At 41.7% G+C, this 13278-nt stretch overlaps 1 protein-coding gene across 1 annotated transcript in view; it reads right to left on the bottom strand.

Moving 5' to 3' along the window:
- LOC124666404 (ADP-ribosylation factor 1-like) overlaps window positions 1–13278 on the bottom strand; it is a 43125-nt gene that overhangs the window by 26392 nt on the left and 3455 nt on the right. The gene's annotated exons all lie outside the window — the stretch shown is intronic.

Below are 13278 nucleotides of genomic sequence, written 5' to 3'. Positions count from 1 at the left end.
ATAAGAATGGCGACAGCAGAAGATTGTTGATTATTTCGGGAGCCTTTTGTCAAATACAAGTTTTTGCCCAAATGCTCGGGGGCTACTTGAGAAAAAAGAAAAAAGCTCCAGTATGACAAAATATAAATGGCGAGAGCCTATGATCAAACGCAAGCATTTGTTCATAGCCTCGGGGGCTACTCCCATCGGAAGCGCTAGTCGCGCACCCGATATATATAAAAATCTCGAGAGAGGTTGACAATATAGTGGCATAAGATGTTGAGCCTACAACCAAGCACAAGTCCTTGGCTGTAGCCTCGGGGGCTACTCCCATCGGGAACGCTGTTCGCGTGCCCGATGAAATCATACAAATATATAGTGAGCATATTTCAAGTTATAAAAATAACTCGAAACATACTCCCATCGGGAGCACAATATAAGTCATCCGTTGACTCGATAAAATGTGCTATTCCAACAGCCGGAAAAGCACTCGACAATATATTCTCAGAGCGCCAAATTTGCGAATAAATCTCTGAATGCCGCAAAACTTTGCGAAGGTAAGACCCCAGATCCATTCTGAGCGGCGTGGCGCCGTCTCTGACGTCGGTTTGCTACTTTTTTCCGTATCAACAGATACGAAGAAAAATCCTAACGGATGCGTTAGGTACCCGATAAAATATGACTGGGACTCGACAGAATGGTAAGACCTTAAGCGGCACTTGTCGAAGTTTACACCAGTATCCCGAGATCATGTCCAGGGACGTGATCTTGAAGTAGGTTTTTGCGGATTGCCACTAGAGCAGTTAACTAGTACATGATCCGTCAGATGAACTAGCCACAACTACCATTTTCCCTGTACAATATCGAATTGCGTATCCAAAGATATGCAATAAATTTGGCAGAGTTATTGAATAACTAAAGTTGGAGATTTTCCATGATTCTTCGATTCAAGCAAAATCTCGGGGGCTAATGACATAGACATCCCCAATAGGCCTGCCGAAGATGGTACCCGGGGTTTATTGGAAGCCCACGACTCGAAGAATAAAGAGATTCGGAAGCCCAAGTTATTATTAAGGAAAGGTAGAGTTGTATTAGGAATACTACTTGTAATCTCGCGGGACGGGTTGGAAACCCTCCCGGACTCTGTAACTTGTGTATTACGAATCCATCGGCTCCGCCTCCTATATAAGGGGGAGTCGAGGGACAAAGAGAGGATCGATTCATTGTTTCACGCAACCCTAGTTTTCATAATCGTCGAGTACTTTTTGGCTAAAACCTTCGAGATCTACTTGCCCTCTACTTCCAACTAAACCCTAGTCTACAATACGTAGGCATTGATAAGTTAACCCCTTGTCACCATGTGCTCGTCCTATTAATACATCCACTCACAGTAGTGCAAAATATTGTGATGAATTGTCTTCCTTGCCTTGTTGCTCTAACAATTAAGTCACTACTTCCTCTAGTATTTGTGTTCTTACTAACCGTGTAGAGGTAATGAAAGAGCTCAAGGCTCAAGTCACTTATTTCAAGAAAGACTTGAAAAAGGGGTCATGAAGAGAAAATCAAACTTGACAAGATGTTGAGTGTGCAATAATTCCCCAATGACAAGAGCGGACTTGGATTTATCTCCAACAACAAGAAGAAGTCCAAAAGCTCCCAGAACAAGAAGGGCCAAGTACAAGTCAAAGATTCGGCCAAGATTACTTACTTCAAGTGCAAAATTGAAGGACAACATGTTAGATCTTGACCATTGAAAAAGAAGCCTCTTAGTGAGAAGCAAGAATGGAAGTGGCCTAAAGTTCAAGGCCATGCCCAACCTCGGGTTGAAGAAAGGCGACTTCCCAAGAATAATCAAGCTAATGCTCTCATTGTGAAGAAATCTTGTGAGAATAAGAAGAGAAGAACTTGCTACATATATCGTGAGAAGGGTCACGTCTCCTCCTTTTGCACTATTGGTACCTCATCCAACCCTATCATCATTGATGATGTTTATTCTCTTCGCAAGGATGAGGTTGGCAATGTGTTTGCCAAATATGTTGGTGCTCAAAGTGGTGTCAATAAAAGAACCATTTGGGTGGCCAAGCCTATTGTGACTAACCTCTTAGGACCCAACTTTTTTGGGGACCAACAAGCTAAAACTTGATCAGTATGTGTTGATAGAGGGCATTGGAGACTTGGCTATGCCATGAAGAATTAAGGGATCTTCATCATTTATATTATCTCAAGCCAAGTCTTATCTTGCTTCTATCATATATCCAATGTTTCTCCTTGCGGTAACATGTGTTCAACTCATTTATATTAGAAGTTACTCGCCCCCTTTTGCATGTGTTAGTTTTGTTACTAGCATGTGTTTGTATATGTAGTGCTTCTTACGTGCTTATCTTGAGAAATCAAGTCTATGTATTTTGAGTTGCACACCATGTATTTGTGTTTGTGTTGGACCCTCTTTGCATCTTGTTGTATCTTATATGGCTCTTGTGAGTGATTAATGGACTATCCCATTTTGGAGAAGTGATATGCCTTTCGGAATTTCACAATCCTAACAATGTGTGTACATGAGGAATATTACTTAAAATTGATATTGCAAGATTATCTAGTTTCTATGTGGTATGTCATCCTCATGTGAAATTAAAATTCTAATGCCCATTAATTATATCTAATTGGATCTTATTTGCCTCTTGTGAAAATAAAGTATTTATCACATTATTGGGGAGTAATATACTTTGTGGATATTGATCCTAAAAATGTGAACATTAGAGATTGTGTCACATAGAATTGATAGCTAATTATCTTGTTCCTATGTGGCATATTTTCTCAAACAAGTTCAATTTTTTTAAAATGTCTTCATTGCTAATATCTTTGTGGATCTTGTTTGTGAGAGATTTTATTGGCATGATTTTCCACAATGTGTTTCTCAATATCATTTTTCGGAAATTGTGTACTTCAAGTTATGCTATTCATCACTGTGTATGATGGTGTAATTAATTGAAGCTATCAAAAAACTCTCTTTGCATAACGGTTAACTCTTATCTTTAATCATATGCTTTCTTATGTGTTAAGATGATCTTGGATATACTTGAAAACTACCACCGAAAAATATTTTCTAAATACCTCTTGTCCTAGGATAATTGGCAATCCATTATGAGGTAGATATTTGTTGATCATCTTTACATTGGATCTTGTGTTTTATTGCCTAATTTCTTGCCAAGAAATTGTTTTTGACTCCCATGTGTGTTTCTTGTCTTCTATGGATCTTTATATTATCTTAGTATTATAAAAGATATAGGTAGCGTGATGATCCTAATTTTGTGCATTTTGTATTCAAATGCAAAATATTAAAAAATACACTAATCTTGGGGGAGCTCTCCTATATTTGTTAGAATGCTATTTTTATGATCCTATCACAACATCACTCGATCATTATCAAGTATTTATTTTTGGAAGACAAACATTTTTTTTTGTTACTTCGTGTGTTTCCGAAGGGACGTGGCGTTTCTGCTTTCCTTTCCCACGCGTGCAACCTTCTGGCCGCAACAGACTTGACTCCGAAGAAACTGCTATTCCGGACGTTTCACCAGGGCCTATCCCGGATGCTTTAAAACCCGGTTTCTGCAAGAATACGGCGGCCTGTAGACAACCACGGCCCATTCTAAAACCTAGCTCATGCAAAAAAGGCATCTGCAGGCTACCAAACGTGGCCATGGTTCTATCTCTACTATATAAAAAGGAGGAACTTCCTCCGTTTTCTGCCATCATCTTTCGTCAACCATCGCTAATCCCGAACGGAATTTCGTCAGCCTTTATGGGCCGCGTCGCTACCTGCTGGCAAAACAGGGAAACAACAAATCACGCAAAAATCAATACGTAGCTTCCTAATCACCTCCATAAGTCACGCCGCCAATCAATTCAATGAGCAAACCCACATAATTAGACTGCCATAATTCTGCCCCTTGCCCAATTTCCGCTCTACAGCCAATCACAATCCTTATACAAACCCACATAATATACTTGTCAAATTTTGCCCAATACCCAAATTTCGCAATTGGAGGCATAAAATCTGTCACATAACCATCTTACCATATCCCATTCAATCTGTCATACAATCGGAGGCTAAAATATTTGATGTCTTAATGACGGCACATGACCGCTCGTCATATCCTTCTCCAAGACGGCAGACCATGACGATAGCCCAACACCTGCATTTTTTTTATAAAGGAAGCATATCAATTCAATGAGCAAAATATTCAGTCAACAAATTGTCAAGGAAGCATATCAATTTTTTAATTTTTTTAAGGAATCTCATTAATTGAACCCAAAAAATTTGTTTATAAATTCAATGAGAAAATATTCAGTCAACAAATTGTCAAGGAAGCATATCAAAAGGATCAATAAACATAAATTACTTGCCTTTCTTCAGCATATAGTTAATTATCTCGTGATTTATGTCTGTACCCTCTCTCCAATAGTATAAATCATACCGGGCCATGCCATATCTGTGTTCATGATGACCTGAGGCACCATCTTCTCACCGACCACGTCCCCTTCAAACAAGAACATCGACTTTCTTCACAAGGCAGATTATCATTGGGTCCAGGGAGTTAAGGTATGTAATGACACCTCTAAAAGAATACATGCATCACACGAGTTAACAAGATGGTTTGGTTAGACTTAGTAAATCATATTTTGAGGGGACAGATCTCATTATATCAGATGTGTTAGACTAGGACCGATGGCATAATGTGTTATTCAGTTTGCAAATGTGTTAGGGGCATTCAATAGTATGATAATAGTGGTATTTCAAGGACGTGCAGTCAAAATATCAAATGTATTTCAATGCATCAATTTCAGACTCTTGCTGGCTACCTTGACATAGATGAGCTCAAGTGATGTCCCCATGGAAGCGATGACGGAAACTGATGTACTTTCGACGGAAAGGCATCCTATCTACACTTTTCGTGCTCATGGCCAAATGTACCAGAACATATCAAAGCATCCTATTGAACAGTTTCCTTATCAAACAAGAAAAAAGAGTATTTCAAAGCTGTAGTGTGTTGGAGAGAAGAGTATTTCTGCACCTTATTTTGAACTGTCAAGTTATGTATTTTCTATATTATCAAAGATGTAGTATGTTGGAGAGAAGAGTATTTTGATCTGTCAAGAACGTGTATTCTCTAGGTGATTTTTCACAATAGCCAGTACCGTCAAGTTATGTATCCTGTAGGTAACAAGGATTAAATTATTAGTTCTATCTGATTAATGAAAATGCATAAAGCATTATATTCAGTGATCACCAAGAATGCAGTACATTATCACTAAAGGTTCAAAATCATGAACGAAAATCTATGATTAAATCATTAGTTTTATACAGACATAAAACTATGTAATAAACATAAATCACACTCGCAGATAAAGTACTGATGACACAACAACATAATTACCCCCTCTTCGGTGTATCCATGTCTTGCTATCGTTGTTTTTGTTGATCCTACACCTTCGATAAAATTAAATCAACACACAAAATATGACTTGACCCAGACCTAGGAGACAACACACATGATAGGAATTGACCAAGCTGATGGAATAATCACTTTCATGCCTGAACCCTGCCAATCTGGGCACCTCATGGAAGCGGAGAGTGCTTCCAGTTCCTATCCCTCTGCATGGTTGCTACGAAGTGTGCAACTAGGGAAAGTGGTGACTTATGTACCTTGGAAAAAAATGCAACCAAAAACGTGTTCATCCAAAAGTCTAACAAGCCAGCATTCAACAATTTTGTATCATAACAATTTTATGAGACATCTTATGACTAAAAACAGTAGACGTCTTACATAATGCGTTATGTAAAATTTCAAGAAACTGTCATATGTAGGATTTCAGCATTATCACGAGTTGCATAATTATGTTATAGTAGAAACACTTGTAGCAATAGTGATATAGTTAGAAGGAAAACTTGCCTTTCCATTTGCTTACTATGCTGTTACCTTGCAGATGGAGCTTGCTCCGTGTGTCAACACACTCTAAAGCAGAGATCAGTGCATCAACCTCTTCAGCTTCCTGACCACATGTATAAATTTTTGGTACTGTAATGGAAGCCGATTTTATTCTTAATATTAATATCGTCATGCATACAGTTAACATTTGAGAACAAAAAAATTATAATCATACGAGGTATTAAAACTCAGTTTCATTTTACCTGTAGTTGTATTTATCATTGTCAGTTCCACCTTCGCAATCACCTAAACCACCCTGCTAGCGCTGCTGTGATTTTGCAGGACGATCACAACAAAGCTAGCCACGATGGCCTTCCCTCACAAATATCTAAAACAGCAGTTTCAAACCCCATGAATATTTAAAATAGAAACAGCTTCACGAAATAATTCATGTTTCTCACCTACAAGGTGAGGAACAACTTAATGAAATTTTGCGTGAGCAATCCAGAAACTTATCCTTCCTATGATGGTACTACTAAGACGGAAAAAAGGCAACCATTACCTGTAGCCTGAATGGCTTGACTCCAAGAATAACAAGACGCTCAAAGAGAGATTGTGCTAATCTTGCTCATGCTGCCTTTTTGCACATGATGACTGGACCCCATTGGCAATGATCTCCAACAAGAACAACCTAAATGGATAATGTATGAGTAGAGATAATCAAGTTAACCTAAATGAACTCGTTAATTTTTTTACCTGCTTGACACCAAGAACCAACGGAATAAGACATTTGGGCTCTGTTGCATGTGTAGACTCATCAATAAAAACCTGTAATTAACCATTTAAACCACTTCAGAATATAATAAATAACAAATACGAGCACCGAACTAAATAATGCAAGAAGTAGATAAATCAGTACCTGGCGACAACGGAAGTTCGAGAAACGAGGGTCTCCAGCACCAACACAAATGCAGAAAATCACATCAGCACTTTGAAATATCTCCCTTTCAGTGACTCGTTTTAGTGCCTTGTACGTTTTCTCATCACTGCTCAACAAATCATAGTTAGGAATTGTATAATTTAGAATGTATGATTAACAGTGAATAGGATCACTGCAGGCAGTAGATGAGCAAGATAAGAGATTTCTGTGTGGACAAATACGGAAGACATGATGAGTGATGGGATTTCGACATCTAAGCTTTTCAGATTCTAGCTCTAAACAAGACAAACAGATAAGACTAAGATTTTATCATTAGATTTACTCTACAAAAAGAGATGCAAAGAATTCAACCTCAAGTCTTTCCGCGAGTCTATATCACAAATTATAACATCCTAGAGCCCTATGCTCCAGATAGAATTTATCGAGGGATCAAGATCTATTCTGTGTAAATACAAACAACATTGTGGCACTGATGTGAAATATTTTAACATTCTTTAAAAGGTGGAGTGTGGGGCTACTGTTAGAACTTCAACTGATACTTCAGTGCAACAATCAAAACTTTGTAAAAATAAGCAGCTTGAAAGAAGGAGCACATCACAAGAAAAATAAACAAAGGTTCCTAGAAAACTTAGCAGGTCAAAATTACCTTTTCAAGCTGAGTTCTGATTTCTTCAACAGTTTGCCTCACTTCTTTACGCATCGCATCAAACATCACATTGGAATCATCATCTTCAATTGGCTGCTCCGGTGATAAGATAAAAAATAAATGTACTCGTGGGAATTTGAAGAGTGTAGTGAAATCAACCTTCTCCTGGTCATACACAGCCCGAGCTCCACTGTGAGTTCTTCTATCATATGAGTGAGCATCCCTAGATTCATCGTCAGTTATTGAAGAATGGCTCTGCGAAAATCAACATAGAGATATTCAGTATTGAGCTTTAACCACATAAAAATGCAAATAAATTCAGCCTGTAACACATGGCAGTGTCAAACTTTATTATGCATCAAGCAACAAACAAAACAAATAGAACGATTACACAATTAAAAGGCACGTTGGCGATAACAAAGAAGAATAAACAACTTTTTTTGAACTCATGCGCAGATAACATCAGCATATACTTAAATTCAAGCTATAGATAGCAATGCCGTGCAAAAGACCAAAAAGATTGCCAATATACAGTGATAAAATTTATCGACGTGGAAAGGAGCCAAGGATTAAACAGAGTGAACTCACAGTGACTTCTGGAATACACTTTTAACTGGCAAGACCTGAACACACATGACACAATCACGAATATCAGATCAACACCAAAACATAGTTTGGTTAAACTATTTTAAAACTTCCTCCATATGCATAGCGTCAAGTGAGCTCAGTATGTATTTTGCATAACGTCAAGACAACACATAACCAAAACCCGTGACAGCGTGTTTGGTTGGGGGTAATAGGAATTAGGGAATGGGAATTAAAGTGCAAGAGACTTAAAATCTACCGTTTGGTTGGAGGACATGGGAGTTGATTAGGTATGGGGATAGAGAATTAAGGGAGCTAACTCCCACAAATCTCTTCCCATGGGGGGTGCTTGGGAATTCTGTTGGGGAGAGGGAATTGAGCTAAAACTACATCGTTCGTTTGTTGTGCAGTTCATAAACTGTTGTTATAATTCACCCTACTGAAGCACAATACATCTAGACCTCTAATACAACAAACAGAATTACCAACTAAATAGTTGAATTAGCGCAGAACCAAATTACAAACATTGCATGGTGTGGTTGTTACATAACGTACGGCTGAACAGCTGAGTCAATCAGCATTTTGAGCATTCCAGTTTCACTGTGAACATATCAAGTGTGGTAACAACACAAATTGAAGCTGTATAAACATTCCGAGACCAACAAGGGGGGTCTTTTTCACCTCGATCTGGCGAAGCGCAGAGCACTCGATGCAGGTCTTGATCTCACGGAAGGACTGCATGATGGGCGCCATGGTCTGCTCGAGGCTGTTCTGCTGGTCGTCCCTCAGGTCGAGCTTACACCCCACCACGATCACGGGCGCCTTCAGCTGAAACATTGAAGAGCACAAATCATAAGCACGGGCAACCTACCTAATAACGAATCGTGACTGAACCCAGACCTGTAATGACACAGAACCAAGAAATAGAGCGCAAGAATATTGATTACCTGGATGCGCCTGAGCTCCGGGAGCGAGCAGGTGCTGAGCCTCTCGAGCGTGGAGAGCCTGACGCATGCGTAGGTGAGCACCACGGCGTCCGCCGCCTGGCACTCGGCGATCAGCTTCGGCTTCTTCTCTGGGCTGCGATGCGGACAAGAAGTGAGTCATTCACACACCAGCGCAGGAAGGCGCCCAGATCAAATTTTCCCCGAAGGTCTCTTTGCTGAAGGTAAGGACGTCGAGGCCGAATCGCGCGGCCAGAATCGGAGTTCCCCGAAGTCCACCACGAAGATGTGGATAGAGAGGCGTGCGCGAGCACGAACAGCCAGATCCTTCTGCTGTGCTGCCATCTAATGCCACTCCGCCTCTGTTGGCCGCAAGCGCTCGGTCGCACGGAGAAGAGCGGGTCCGTGTGTGGCAGCCGTGGGAATTACAAGGTCGTCGAGGCCAGTCGTGGGGAGAGAGGGGAGTGGACATGCCGCCGGCGGTGGGCAGAGATGGTCGGCGTCGGCGAGAGTATAGAAGATGGTGGAAGAATGGGGAACAGAGAGAGTGGACGAGTGACCCGCAAAAAAAACTGTGAGGGGTCCCTTCAACTCGCTGCGTCACAGATGGGCTTTAATGGCTGGGCCGTTTGGCCTGTCAGTGTGGCTTGCTTGCACGCTCGTGCGTGGCGAGCTGGGTCGGTCGTTCCCTAATTTTTTTCTTGCTTTGCCTTGGGTTCTTTTATTACTTTCCTTTCTTATGAGATATATTTTTTTTTTGAAAGCTTGAGATATAATAGTTGAAATTGAGATCACGCGATCCCTCGACGCGCCGCAACAATTATTTTGACTCCTTTTATGTAATTATGAACGAAACTTTCTCGATTCCAATGCAACTTATCCTTTTGAACATGGCAAATCGGTATGAGGTTTAAGTGATCACTTTACGGTATTCTTTAATCTTTCTTGGTCACCGGACATAGTGAGAACTAGAAGGCTCAAATCAAAGAGAGAAGGTGTTAGGGACGCAGCAATCTCGAAGGCGATGTGGTGGCTTCCCCTCCATCGTCGGCTCTTCCTTCCGCCATCAACTTTGATCACCCTCGTATGGGCCTTATAGACCTATACTTCCATTCACATTCTTGGATATAGGGTTCTTGATTTTAGTCTCGCTATTCCAGTATGAATCATGAAATCTATAGAAATTCACAGGAGCTATATAAATTCACAGTATGAATCGGTTCAGAGATTTTCTCTCGGCATACCTCCATCTTATGGCTATGTATTAAGTTCTTCTATGATGCATTCGGTCCTCTTTTTTATTGTATACTTTGCTACTCTATGAACCCACCTAGAAATCCAATATTATTCATTTGAATTTTCATATGTGAGTTGTTAATTATATATGTGCATTGAGAAATAAAAAGTGTTTTTTCCCGTGGCAACGCACGGGCATTTGTACTAGTGTATATAAAAAAAGGAGGCATACACAGGCATACACACATGGAAGAATAATTGGTAGGAAACGATCGAGTACGTGTAGCACCCAGTCGCAACTCGCGAAGCAAACATGGTATAGCAGCCTCGACAAGAAGCTACTTCATGCTCAAGCACGCTCGTGCCACTTCTGTTCAAAATGTATACAAATACGAGTCTTCTTATAGGAAAATAGTTTGGATCTTCAGTAGACTTGGCAGGCTCGATGCGCTGGCGATTCACAATGTTTCAAGGAGAGCAACCAACTAAAAATAAACAAATGTTAAGCTATTACATCCGCACGAGCACGGCCAAATTTCTTGCTTGCAACTGAAGGATCTAGCTGTAGTAGGCCGGCCCCTCCTCACGTCTCTTTCATGAAGAATGTGTCGGTCGACAAGCAGCAACTAAAATACGAAATGATCCTCATGTGCATGCATCATGCATGCAAATGTGTGCACCACTGCAGGGCTGCACAGATCGTGAGTTTCTGTTCAAACTTTGCCGAAGCGTTGACACAGACGTACAAACGATTGATCGATCCTTGTAGTTGTTGCCTGAAGTCTGAACCTAACAAATAAATAACAACGATCTGTCTAGCTATTCCTATTGTAAGTTTTAGCAAGCCATATCTTAGGGCGAAGCATGTGACGGCGTTTCAGGACATATACAATACAAGATGTTTAAGGAGGTGCTTACAAAATTAAATTGAGATTCTTATTAAAGCAGGTGCTTTTTCTAAGCATCTTAGGCTAGCCATAGTGCAAAGTATCATATAGTGGTATCATCCATATGATACAAGTCTATGATACTACCCCTATAGTGGTTAATATCATCTAGTAGTATCATAATCTCATGATATTTAATAATTTGTAGAATCTCAATGCAATTGTGTGCATAGGATGTATTTGACATTAAATTTTCTAGTTTCACGTGCTATGATAGAGTATCATATTATGATACCACTAGCATATCTCTCCTCATTAATTATAGCGCCACATCAGATTTTTGCCAAGATGGCATGCATGATACTCTCTTATGATACTAGCACTATGGCTAGCTTTATCTATAAAAATAAGCACGGATGCTTAACAAAATGTTTAAGCATCTATCTAATCACCTTGTATTGTTTATGACTTTATGATTTAGCAGTTAAGCACCGTTACTGTCAAATCGACACAACCAGGTGAGTCAATATATTTATGTTTGCTTCCTCTCCGATCTAAATCTCCACTTTCTTTTTTGCGAAAACCTGAATCTTCACGTGAGTCAATATAATTGTATTTGCGGCGCTCGTACACCTTACACCACATTGTGTTGCATAACCACCGTGATGATCCAGTCATGACTAAAAGTGTAAGAACTCGTCCCTCTCTAGGTATGAAGCGTGGAAATGATATCCTCTTTGGAGGCGTTTCCATCTATTGTGAAGTGTATATGTGGATTGCCTAGCTCTTTTTATCAGTTCGGACTTTTGGTTCAAGTGGCTAGTGCATGAAGCTTAACATGGTATCAGAGCCCCAGGTCTCGAGTTCAAAACCTGGCTTTCACATGGTTTTCGCAATTAAGCCTAAAAATTGCTGTTGCCCCCTCTTTAGCCACCGCTGTTTCGGTGTGCTCTTCTTCTTTCACGTGTTGACTTTCTCTTCTCCCGTCACACGCGAGTGGGGGTGTTGTGAAGTGTATATGTGGATTGCCTAGCCCTTTCCATCAGTTCGGACTTTTGGTTCAAGTGGCTAGTGCATGAAGCTTAACACCATCAACCTCTCTCCCTTCACTACTTTGAGACATAAAAACAACCACGTTTCACCGGTTATGGGTGTGCTTGGGTTGGGTCGATCTCAACGCCGCACCCTTGCAACAAAGGAATGCGCTTCAGCGAGGAGTTTAGGGTGTGTTTGGTAGACCGGGTCACCACAGAAAGACTATCCCACCTGAGAAAATCTGACCTTATACAAGTTAAGCTGAGATTTAAGACGTGTTTGGTAGGTCGGGCGTGCTCAGCCATGGTGAGGTAAGATGTTGTTTGGTGAGCCAAATCTGAGCTCAACCGGTCACACATAAAGCAATTTGCAGAGAGGTCCAGAATTTTACACAAAGAACCTTCAACGCAAAAATAAAAAAGCAATCAGGCCCTCAGCCGGGCCTGGAGCAGATTGCTGGCGATGGCTGGCCGTGGGGCGCCAGCGGTGGTGGGAGGCGGCGGAAGGAGGGCCGTGGGGCGCCGGCGCTGGCTCGTCTGGCCTCTTTCCGGCGCGGGAGGAGCAAGGGCCGACGCGGGGCCTGCTGAGGCGCGTCTGGCGGTGTCCAGGGACGGGCGGCGGCCAGCGACGGCGGGGGGCGTCCAGGGTCGAGCGGTGTCCAGGGACGGGCGGCGGCGCTCCAGGCCGTGGTCGGGCGGCGCTCCAAGGACGGGGTCGGGCGGCGCTCCAGGGACGGGAAGAGAGAGAGGAGGCCGGTTGGGGGAAATGATGCCGCGGGGTGGGGGTCTGGGGGTGGGGCAGGGCACGGCTACAGTGTTTTGCGGGATTGCCTCATCCCGGATGAGTAGGGAAGCTCGATCTGAGCTTCGCTCTCCAACCCGGCTCTGATGCCTTTTCTGTATGCCCTCAGCAGTGTGGAGATGGCCCGAGCCGGGCTAACAAACACCGGATCTCCTCAAAATCTCCGTTGAGAGGAGAATTTCTGAGTAGCCCCGGGCTACCAAACACACCCTTAAGCTCTTTCTCTAGTGGTGCTAGTGTAGTGTAGCTTGCTTTCCTTCTTCGTTATCTTGTAAGCTGGTAACCTCATATCGCT

This window comes from Lolium rigidum, chromosome 6 (genome assembly GCF_022539505.1).
Source record: "Lolium rigidum isolate FL_2022 chromosome 6, APGP_CSIRO_Lrig_0.1, whole genome shotgun sequence".
Lineage (NCBI taxonomy): Eukaryota > Viridiplantae > Streptophyta > Magnoliopsida > Poales > Poaceae > Lolium > Lolium rigidum.
Note: the sequence above shows the minus strand (reverse complement) of the source record. Positions and strands in the feature narration are given on the sequence as shown.